Raw genomic sequence first — 12152 nt, forward strand, 5'->3', positions numbered from 1 at the left:
CAGGAAAGAATTACTGAGGAATAGATAACTTCCATTCTACTTGAAGGATGAGGAAAACACCTCTGAGCTGCATATGAAGTTAAAAGCTGCACTACACTGTTTGAATGATGCCATACTGAGTATTTGGCTCAGTTCAAATGCGCAGAGCCTTCGGGCTCCAGCACATGCTGAGATCAGAGCTGAGAACTAGTCCTACATGTCTGGTAATCCCAAAGGCACACACAGGTCAATGCATGGGGTGATCAAGGGTTTAGAAACCTTAAAACCTTCAGCTCATGCACAGTGAGTTGGAACCTTGTTTTGCTGCTCTATGGATTTAGGTAATGGTGGATAATATATGGGGAACCCAACTATACCTAATTAAATGTCAATGTGTTAAAAGCACACAAATTTCACATTGTGCCTTTCTTTTTAGTTTTTTGGGACTTAGGGAAATCTATAGACTGGGCGTTTGTAGAATGTACTGCACTAATTGCTAAAGAAATTGGCTCAAAAAGTTTATTATGTATGCTTCTTATTACTTGGAATAAAAAGCTGTGTTTCTTTTAAGGCAGAATGTTTTTGTGCCAGCTGTTTTTTTATCCCAAGCACACCACTTTGAGGTATTACAGCTACAGGGTTGAATGAGTATTGACTAAATAACCATCTGGAAGTTTGGGCCAAACTGTTTTAAAAAGCATTATAATTAAACACTCATTTCTCCATCTCTCTTCTCCATGTAATGTTTTCTTGATTGATCTGGTTTCTTCTCATCAGGTACGCTGGCACCCGGCTTGGCTCACTGTTGGCAAAGCTTAACAGAGTCTTAAAGTGATTTTGTGAGTTGTTGTTGGCTTCTGTCCAGTGGTGTGGAGGACGGAGGGAAGAGCAGAAAGCAAGCTCTCTCTCTCTCTCTCCTTCTCCTCGTGGGCATGCTGGGAGCTCTCATCTGTGAAGGGACAATTACACTGGGGCCAATTAATGTCACTAATACCTAATTGAGAGGATTATTTTACATTAAAAGCAAGCAGCTCATGAATAGGAGAATTCCCGGTGGGGGTGACAGAACAAAGAGGTTGACAGAATAAAGGGCAGATATTTTTCGCTCCCCCACCTATTCATATGAACACAGCAACATTTCTCTCACTCTGTTTTCTTTTCTTTTTTCCTTTCACATAATACTTGACCCTTTGATCTGAAGAACTGAAGAATTGAGAATATGCCCTTGCATCTGAACTAACATAACCTGAGAAAATGAGAGTCACATGGTCTATTGGAAGGAAGAACGTTTGGGAAAACATGTTGGCAAACAGTTATTATTTCTGCTTATCACAATTCAATCAGGTATTATTTGCTAGATGTTCCAAAGCATCAAAAAGTCAGGCTTTTATGGCTCTGAGGATGAGAGAACTTGTGTCAAGGGCTGAATCGTGCAGTATGGGCTGACTGAAGCGACAAGTTTGAGGACAAAACTGAAGAGAGAATGAAAGAGAGGGCTGGATGCTCATGCCAGGCTCTGGTTGAGGCCCAACGGGCTCGAAAAAAAGAGCTCTTTTGGCAGTGAGATCCTAGGCCCCTGAAGAATGGAAACCCACTCAAGGGGAATGTCTTAAATTGGACATTACTTTAAATGGTTTTAGCTGGAGGAAAGCAGATATTGTGGGAGGAAGGAGATCGGATTGGGGAAGGGTAGGGGGAAAAGGCAGAGGGGTTTGGGGGATTGTCCAAGTTCCCTACACAAAAAAGACCAATTGGAGTGTACTAACACTTGACATGATGTGAATACTTATGAAAAAGAGTTCTGCACTTTCTGATTAACTTTTCCTCCTCCTCCTCAGGATGTAATGATTTAATATACGTCACTTGACAATCAATTAAAATATGAGATGATTCAAATCGGTAGAAATGTTAAACAAATTGCAATACATGTTTTGAACAGATATGGTGCTGTGTTTACAGGCGCAAGCTCGCTTTACCTGCACATAAGCTGTGAGCAAAAGGATGGGCGGCAGAGAAAAATTACATCGGTGAAGTGCCAGACCAAACACAAACTGTGTGCAAATACTGCAAAAAGACATTTACTTACACTAACGGAACAACGAATATGATGCACAGAAACCATCAGCACAGATGTCTATGCGCATAAACTATTAATAAGCCAAACCACGTGGACCGGATGATTTGCAGCTCCGCTTGGTTTGAGGAGTGCTACGTAGATCACATGGTACATCAGTGTTTTCATAGCGAATGTGTCAAGATGTTGTTCAGAGTGAAAGAGAAAGTTGTTCTGTTACAGAACCAGGTATTAGATTATTTTTACCCTCTCCTTTTTAAATTACTTTATACATATTTTAATATTTTGCTTAATATTATTGAATATTTAATGTGCAAGATTATCTCTTTTTAAGTGCATCACACTGATACATATACTAATTAATTATACCTGTAATAATAATTGTAAATCATAGTGGAGCAGTGGGTAGCACGATCGCCTCACAGAAGAAGAAGGTAGCTGGTTCAAGCCTTTGCTGGGTCAGTTGGCACTTTCTATGTGGAATTTGCATGTTCTCCCATGTTTGCATGGGTTTCCTCCAGCTGCTCCGGTTTCCTCCACAAGTCCAAAGACATGCGGAATTGGTGAACTGGGTGAGCTTAATTGTTTGTTAGTGTGAATGGACGTTTCCCAGTAATGAGTTGCCGCTGGAAGGGCATCTGCTGCGTAAAGCATATGCTGAATAAGTTGGCGGTTCATTCCGCTGTGGTGACCCCAGATTAACAAATGGACTAGGACAAATGGACTAGGCCAAAAAAACTATGAATGAATATTTATTATTCACCTTCATAATCATGTTCAACTCCTGTCTGTGTCCTTCTATTTAGTTAGTAATTTTATAATAGCTATTTGCCTGGATCAGAGAGAAAATTGACTACCTCTGTACACGCTGCTTTCAGGTTTGGGAAAGGTTTACTTCTACACATCAGCCATCTCAATACCCAGTGAAAAGGTTTTTTTTATTTTTATTTTTATTTTTTTTTTGTTTTTTCAGCAGGGGACATTGTAAATGTGCAAAGACCTCTGCTTACTCCAAAAAAACAGATATGCCGATATTTCTTTTTTAAAAATGTAAAATCCCTGCACAGAAACAGTTTTAGTTTGTTTATATAAATAAGTCTTATTTAGTTTGTATTGATCCCTTTTTTGGAATTTTTTTTATAACAATTCATTTATTCATATTCTTTTCAGCTTAGTTTCTTTAATTATCTGGGGTCGCTACAGCGGAATGAACCGACAACTTATCCAGCATGTGTTTTACGCAGCGGATGTTCTTCCAGCCGCAACCCATCACTGGGAAACATCAATTCACACTCATTTACACACATACGCAAGACAATTTAACTCACCCAATTCACCTATACCACAAGGACTTGTGGGGGAGCACCTGGAGGCAACCCACTCGAACAAGGGAAACTCCACACAGAAATGCCAACTGACCCAGCCATGGCTTGAACCAGCGAACTTGTTGCTGTGAGGTGAACGTGCTACCAACTGCGCCACCGGGTCGCCCCTTTGTAAGAATTATAATTTTATAATTTGAATCTTAAAGTTTAAATAGCAATTTAGTTACGGAAGAAAAGTCATTATTAGAGCGGTGTCCTATACGGCCTCCAAACAAACAAAAGCACCACGTGGCCAAGAGTGTTTACTGAAGAAGCGACAAATCGCACTGAGCAAACAAGATTACAGTGCTTACCACAGCAGCGGATGGGGGCGAAAAAATGAGAAATGAATGGCAAAGCGGCAAGCAAATATTGGATTTGAAGAACAAAAACTTGAATACATTTTTTATGACAGTGGAGAAGAAATTGCATTTAAAAGTAGACACTTCAAGCTTTCTAGAGATACACGTCTCATCTCTGTGCGTTTTGTTTTCGCGGAGTGTCAGCGCATTTTACTGACGCGCTTCTAAAAGCAGTTCACGGAAAGAGAAAAGACAGAATGCCTGCACTGTTAATTTTCCTTATTTTGCAAAAGCACACAAGTTTGTTGTTGGTGTGTGTGTGTGTGTACATAACAAAAAGTAGACACATAACAGATTTGATTGATGTATTGCTCTTATCTGAACGATCAAAACTGAAAGTGTAATTTAAGTTCATTTCAGCAGTTTGACGACACTACAGATGAAAACGCGTATACACGGTCTTCGACCCCAGGGGGTTAATGTTAAATGAGGATGCTATACAATTTTTTAATGTTACTTCTGTTGCACTTTTAACATTTATTATGGCTATGTTTTGCTAACTGCATTCTGATAATTCTCTAAAAGTAATTGCCTAATAAACAGGCCAGACTAGCTCTCGCCATGTTTTTCCTTTAATTCTTTGACAGCTGGATGAAATTTGCATGCTTTGCTGATTAAAACACAGCTACTTTGAGATTAGCCGACTCCTGTTTGTCGAATAAACAACGATTAAATCTAAGAACAAAACAAAACACTTTTTTTCCTATAGCTTGCCTAATTATGTGAATATCTTAGAACTGCCGCTAATGCACTTTTGGCAATGAACAAACAACTTGTAAGTAGTGTTTGTTTTCACAAATCACCATCAATAATTGAAAAGTCCCATTCCATATTCCAAAAGTCAACAAATCTGTCAAACAGCATTTGATTTTCTTCTCCACTGTCATAAAAAATGTATTCAAGTTTTTGTTCTTCAAATCCAATATTTGCTTGCCGCTTTGCCATTCATTTCTCATTTTTTCGCCCCCATCCGCTGCTGTGGTAAGCACTGTAATCTTGTTTGCTCAGTGCGATTTGTCGCTTCTTCAGTAAACACTCTTGGCCACGTGGTGCTTTTGTTTGTTTGGAGGCCGTATAGGACACCGCTCTAATAATGTAAAGCAAACATTTCAGTGGAGGCCTTGCGCTTAAGCCTTCAGTGTGTTTCTGGATTTGAGCTGGTGGTGAGGGAACAATTTATACGACAATATTTCCAGATCCCTGTTGTTGTCAGGAGGTTTTGGAGGCCTGGCAGCTGTTCTTGATGGTGTATAATAGTTAGTGTGGCGGACATGTGACTGCAGCAATACCTCAGGCTGGTAGTGACCCACATTTGTGTTAAGAATGTGTATGGTCAGCAATACCATTATGATTTAAAGCACTCTGATACAAATCTATTGATTTAACAGAGACCATTTTTTGTCACCATTTTGTAAATTGGTCTCTCTGAGCTATTATTCAGAATATAGAATTCAAAACATGATTACCTGCACCGTATTAAGTATTATATACCATATTAAAATGATCTTTTCATATAGCACATTTCCTATAAAATCATAGTGGAATTGTTTTTGTAAATTGTGTTCTGCATTTAATTTCCCTCGAGCAGGGGTGCCCAAACTGGGTCCCAGAGGGCTGTTTTTTGGCATATTTTAGCTCCAACGTTTTTTAACATACATGCCTGGAAGTTTCTACAGTAGTATACCAAGAAAGAGCTTGATTAGCTGGTTCAGGTGTGTCTTGGAACTAAACTCTCCAGGACCCAGTTTGGGCACCCATGGCCTAGATCAGGGGTTCTCAAACTCAGTCCTGGAGGTCCGGTGTCCTGCAGATTTCAGCTCCAACTTGCTTCAACACACCTGCAAGGATGTTTCTAGAAAGCCTAGTAAGAGCTTGATTAGCTAGCCCAGGGGTGTCTGATTGAGGCTGTACACCAGACCTCCGGGCCCTAGATTAATGTCAGCCATCCTTCAGGCATCCCACAGCTTCTTTTACACACACACATATAAGCACGAAAAAAAATGCATGCAACGCACAGATCCACACCCTTTCCACCTAATAATAATAATATTATAATAATAAATAATAATAATATCAAAGTAAGTACATTGATTATGGTAGAGGAAACAAAATCTAAATATAAAATATCTAAAATATGTACACATATAAACTAGTTTATTATTATTTATAAATAATACTATATAACATCAAGTATTTATAACTATATGACAAGATTTCAGCGACAAGTAGCAGGACACAACCATTCAGTCCCTGCACTCCCAATGAAATGGTACTGGTTGTAACCTAATTACTACATATTAAACCAATTTGACATTATTAACAGTAAATACAACTTATGTTGTTGCTTTGCACTTAGTCACTGACTTTTATTATTAAACCATTTGCAATTTTTTTTTTTTTTCCAAGATGTGAGGTAAAAGATGTTCAGTTACTTTTTAATAGTATGGCAATACATGTTAAATAAAATAGTGTTCAAGCTCACATCGGTAGCATGTAACACTGAATAAAGATTGTTATCTGTACCTGAGGTGATAATTGAATTTTTAGTTAATGCTGCTGTTTTGCTGAGACGTTGCGGAAATAGAAGCGGTTCCTGAAAATAGAAGTTCCATGTGTCGCTGTCATACATGGTTAGGACAAATACTTATTTAAACATGAAAAATATACCTTATATAGTGTTATAGCACTGTACTGCACATAGTTAGGACAGGGTGTAATACAATTTCTAAATAGATTTATACATATTTATTTATGAATTTAATAATGTGTAGATGTACATTTTATAAATAATAGTTTATAAATAATATAATACATAAGTAATAATTAGACTTTAAATTGAACACCCCCACACATCTATAAATATACATGTTTAATTAATGAATTACTACATACATTGTTAGAATTTAATTTAGATATTTAAAGCAAACATACAAGCACATAGATTATTTAATACATTTAAAAAAAAAAAATGTTATAACAATTTCAATTAGAATCATTCTTTTTTTCTCTCTCTGCGAAGGCGGTCACACTTTTTTCATTTCCCTTCCATATCTCTCCTGGCTGACTCCTCTTGTCTTGTCTTATTCTATCTCTGAGGCTCTCCTTGCCCTACTCTCCAAACAAATAAGGAAGTATGGACTTGATCAACTGATCTCTGAATGGAATTGACACCATCTACTCGATGAGAAGTCTGGGTTCAGGGGAACCAACCTGTCCTGTGGGGAAGTTTGCAGGTGGATACATGATGGACAGGTGGGAGAAGTGGTGCATCATCTGCCTGGCTGCTCTGTCTCTGGAGGATATTAAAGATATCTACCTATTCAGAACTTTGATGACGGGATTTCTGCTGATGGGCTTAGGTGGGGTCCTGGGGTATCAACGATTAATAAAAGCAGTCAGTGTAACACAAAACCCCTCCAAGCTGGCTAGCTGGATTGAAACGGTGGTGAGCATGGTTGTTATTACTCAAACTGTGGCATTAGAGCGCAAGTTGGAAAACATCGTGGAGAAACTAGCGACGTTGTAATGCGATTTGGAAAGACCTTTGATGGACATTTGATATCTGCCAAATTGGCAGATATCGACCCAAATTGAAAACTTTTTCTTCTCTTTCGGCTTCCCTGTGACTCTCCTGCCAGGCGGCCTCGGCTGGAGACAAACAACTTCCCTCGAAGAACATGATAACAAGATGCTCTAAATTCCGGCTCCCTGTTCCAAGGACACCTGTGAGACTCTACAGGTTTACACACACACACACACATACACACATACACAGCTAAACAATCACTGCCTAACCTCCACATCCCACATCTTTGTATGTTTTCACCCGCCGGAGTTGGTAGGTGGGTCTGTGACCAGCGCTCACTGGCTGCAGGACCAGATGGCTGCCGCCTTTATCAGACTATACACACCTCCCCTGTTCCCATCCCCTGTTGCCATAATATGTCTATGTGTTTATGTGCTTAATTCAATGGCAGTCTAAGAGGGGCTTTTTTCGCCTCCCTCTTCCCTAATGTATCTTATTTCCTCTTTCTAAAAGCTACCTCTTGTCTGACTTGTATTCACCTAAAATGTGTGCTGTTTGTGTATGGTCGGGGGGTCCAATTTCACTGCATGTAAAAGTGTATGTGACAAATAAAGGCTTTTCATCATCATCATCATTTAACTTTCAATGCATAGTCTTCAGCTTAGTCCCTTATTAATCAGGGTTCATTACAGTGGAACTAACTGGCAACTATTCCAGTATATGTTTTAAGCAGCGAATGCCCATCCAGCTGCAACCCAAAACTGGGAAACACACATACACCCTCACATTCACTGGCCCAGCCAGGACTTGAACTAACAATCTTCTTGCTGTGAGGAGTCAGTGGTAACCACTGAGCCACCATGGCGCCCTCTCAATTGCAATTTGACTATTTAAAACATATTTAACATTGTAAATATCTTAAAAGGCAATTGTGAACAACGTAATGCCTCCTTGTTGAAGAAAACTATTCATTCCTTTTATAAAATACCATGTATGAACAAAAATATTGTATCATCTTACAAAAGCCTTAAAGTGATCCAAATACTGCTGGTTCGAGAATAATGAAAAAATCAGACTGTGTAAGGTAAAGCCTTGGGGACTTGATCAGGAGACACTCTGTGCTGCCCTACACAATGACCTCTGCCCTGCGCACGCTGACCTTCAGAGGCAGATATCTGACCAGACTCTACAGGATAGAGATGCTGATGGAGAAGCCATTACTCTGCTGTGAGGAGGTGTGACGGGGTGCTATGGAACTGTGCCTGCGTAAAATTAACTCAGGATGAGCAGATGACAGTGCGGAGGTAATGCTGAGGTCTGTGCGCAATTATAGAACCGCATGAGCTGCTGATCACAGGCTGGGTGTACAGTTTGTGCCATAAAATGCCATGAGGTACTCCATATTTCATAAGCACAAATGTAATTTGCGTGCATTATTAAAATGTAAGATTAGAAAGCATGAATAATTCATGTTGGTTTAAATATGTATTCTTTAAACAAAGATAATAGCATGTAAAATGCAAATGAGATATTTATTATTTAGAGCAAAAAAGAAAAACCTATATGAATAATACAAAACAGTACATATAGCTTTTATCAGTCCCATGAATATGTATCTACAGTATAGGCATACATATACTTTGCATATACTTTATTACATATACTTTATTGAGAAAAAAAATGCTGAACATGGCTTTATAATAAATTACAATAATGTTTTAGACACATTTTTACATTTTCATTCATTCATTCATTCATTCATTCATTCATTCATTCATTCATTCATTCATTCATTCATTCATTCATTCATTCATTCTCCTTTGGGTTAGTCCCTTTATTCATCAGGTGTCGCCACAGTTAAACTAACGGCCAACTTATCCAGCATATGTTTTGCGCAGCGTATACCCTTCCAGCTGCAACCCAGTACTAGGAAATACCCATACATTCACACATTCACTCACACACTTACAGCGCATGTCTTTGGACTGTGGGGGAAACCGGAGAACATGGAAGAATCCCAATCAAACACAAGAGAACATGCAAACTCCACACAGAAGTGCAAACTGGCCCAGCTGGGACTCGAATCAGCGACCTTCTTACTTTGAGGCTACAGTGTTAACCGCTGAGCCACCGTACCACTCTATACATTTTTATTAATTCATTAATTTTATATAAATGTTAGATTTATGCAATATATATTTGTTGCAATGTTGCATTTTTAGTTTCAAAATGATCTCATGTGACTTTATTTTTCATAACTTCATATACTTCATATTAGACCCCCTAGTTTTTTGCGATTACATGAACGCTGAATCCAACGCGAACTCACCAAAAAGTCCCAAATTTTTGTGATCCTGCAAAATTCTAATTAAAGCAAATAATCACAAAAAAATAAATAATCTCATTAAACATCAAATTTCGAACCTTATAATAAATTTATTTATTTCAGTTTGCAATTAATTGTTTTACATGACTAATAGACGTTGCATTGCACATGATGTATTTTTGAATGTCTCTCGAAAAATGACATCTCACCTGCGCCCTTACAATCATTACATTACATGGAGGCCCCATAGTGGGTTGTTCTGCAGTAGGGCTGGGCGGTACATCGATTTCTGGGGATATATCAATATGAATTCCAATGCAATATCTTGATATCTCAATATCTTTCATATCGATATGATTTAAGGCCACACGTGCACGAAACAGATCCCTCCAAGAGCTCCACTTGCACAAATGTGCGCATGTCCAAATGAATGATTCACTCCCCGAGTCATACAAAACATTTGTTTAAAATGAACAAATCTGTAAAGAATGACCAACCACTGACGCGACATAAAGAAATATGCCGGTGCAGTATCACAATCTGACTCCCCCGCATCACACCGCTCCTGCAGCCATTACAGCGGTTTATCAGAAACCTTTTATCGATCATTTCTCCCGCAATTGACAGCAAGTACGAACATAGTAGCCTTGTCAAATTGACAAGCAGCACCTGAATGTGTTTACATAAATTAAAATGCCAAAATGAGACGCATTTATACCGCATTTTGAAAGTGAAACTACCTCATATTCATTAATTACGCCCCATTCACATGGGGCTTCAGCGCCAATGCTTGACTGAAGGCAAGTCTGAAGTTGAGGCAGACGCGATTGACAGCAGCGTCAGCCAATGAAATTCAGTCAGCAATAGGCCACTGTCTAGCTGGTGTATTTGCATACAGCAATCTGATTAGCTGACGCTTCCATCGGCGCTTAAAAAGTTAAGCTAGTCCCAACTTCTGCAGTGAGCAACGCCTCTGAAGCGGCACCGACGGATCCACAATGCAGTTCGGCAATGCCTGATGTCACCCATTCAAAGTGAATGGAAAGCGTTGACACTGATGAATGTGAATGGGGCGTCATAAGTTCAGCATTTATTAAACGACAGTCACTTCTTTACATTTACGTTATAACACATTTAGCTCTGCATTCTGGTCTTTTATTGCATATTGATTTCAATTCAGATTATGTTCTAATCAATGTATTTATTTATTTATTTATTCATTCATTTATTTAGTTGTTTGTTTATTTATTTATTCTGTATAATTGATTTATGTATTCTAGCTCATTAACTGGTGGATGTGATTTTACATGGACACCAATAATTCGGTTGTAATGCAATTAAGACGATACTCTGATTAAGAGTATACCATGTAAACAGCGATTTAAAAAAATAAAATAAATATCAGATTAAGGTATTAATCAAACCAAAAAGAAATCAAATTAAGACGTGGAGTATGCAGTTTATTGAAGTGCAGTACAGACATGCAAACACCTTAATCAAACTATTACCATAATGTAGGACTTTTTGAGCGTTTTGCGACAGGATCGTCCACATACTCACTCACTTACTCACTCACTCACTCACTCACTCACATCGTGAAACGCAGAGTTTTTTTTTTCTTCCATTCAGCATACGGTATGAATTTCCGTTAAAACAGCACTCTTCCAGCAGTTTGTAGTTACATCCAATATCTCGTTTGTCATGGGGGGCATACATGAAATATTCCAGAATGAAAGTAAAAGTGCCAAACTGCAGTTAATATCGATAAATTAAAAATGAAACACCTGAAATTACATGAAATTCCGGAGGAAATGCGGATAGCACGGTGACGCAATGACATTAATCTAATTATGTGCTATAACATGTAAAACGGGATCATGAAAGGAACACTCAAAAAGCAACTCCTTAATCTTATTATTGTCTTAATTAGATTAAGGCAAATACTTTGATTACTGATGTCTATGTAAAGTAGTCAGTGTTTCTAAACCAAGTTCCTGGAGGACCTTCAGCTCTGCCAACACAATCTCGCAGCAATTCGTAACTTTTTGATTCGATGGCTAATTCGTATGAATTTAGTACTATTTTCTCATTACCCAATGACGGTTGGATGCCATGCCTCCTTTTTAAAATCGTACATTTTGGTACGAATGAACTCATACAGGTTTGTACGAATTAGCCATGAACATAACAAAAGGGAAAATACTTACATTTCCTCATACGATCGGGCTGGCTATGCGAATGCGTCCTCAACCAAACACGCGTGACGCAGATCATCAGCTCATTAACGTGTTTTGTCTTCTACTGTTTTGTTCTATGTATTTATTATTTTTTTAAATTATATAGATAGATAGATAGATAGATAGATAGATAGATAGATAGATAGATAGATAGATAGATAGATAGATAGATAGATAGATAGATAGATAGATAGATAGATAGATAGATAGATAGATAGATAGATAGATAGATAGATAGATAGATAGATTTATATCCAATACAAATAAACAAAGAAATGTAAAAT

The 12152-nt window shown here is 38.2% G+C and overlaps 1 protein-coding gene and 1 long non-coding RNA gene across 24 annotated transcripts in view; one reads left to right on the forward strand and one right to left on the reverse strand.

Annotated features, from left to right (window-relative positions):
- The window catches only part of tenm4 (teneurin transmembrane protein 4), a 462218-nt gene that overhangs the window by 24922 nt on the left and 425144 nt on the right, over positions 1–12152 (reverse strand).
- On the forward strand, positions 3024–5753 carry LOC147833597 (uncharacterized). Its single transcript, XR_015509080.1, has 3 exons — positions 3024–3629; positions 4937–5369; positions 5550–5753. It is a non-coding gene; the product is annotated as an uncharacterized LOC147833597 (long non-coding RNA).

Source organism: Danio rerio, chromosome 15 (genome assembly GCF_052040795.2).
Source record: "Danio rerio strain M-AB ecotype USA chromosome 15, GRCz13ab, whole genome shotgun sequence".
Taxonomy (NCBI): domain Eukaryota; kingdom Metazoa; phylum Chordata; class Actinopteri; order Cypriniformes; family Danionidae; genus Danio; species Danio rerio.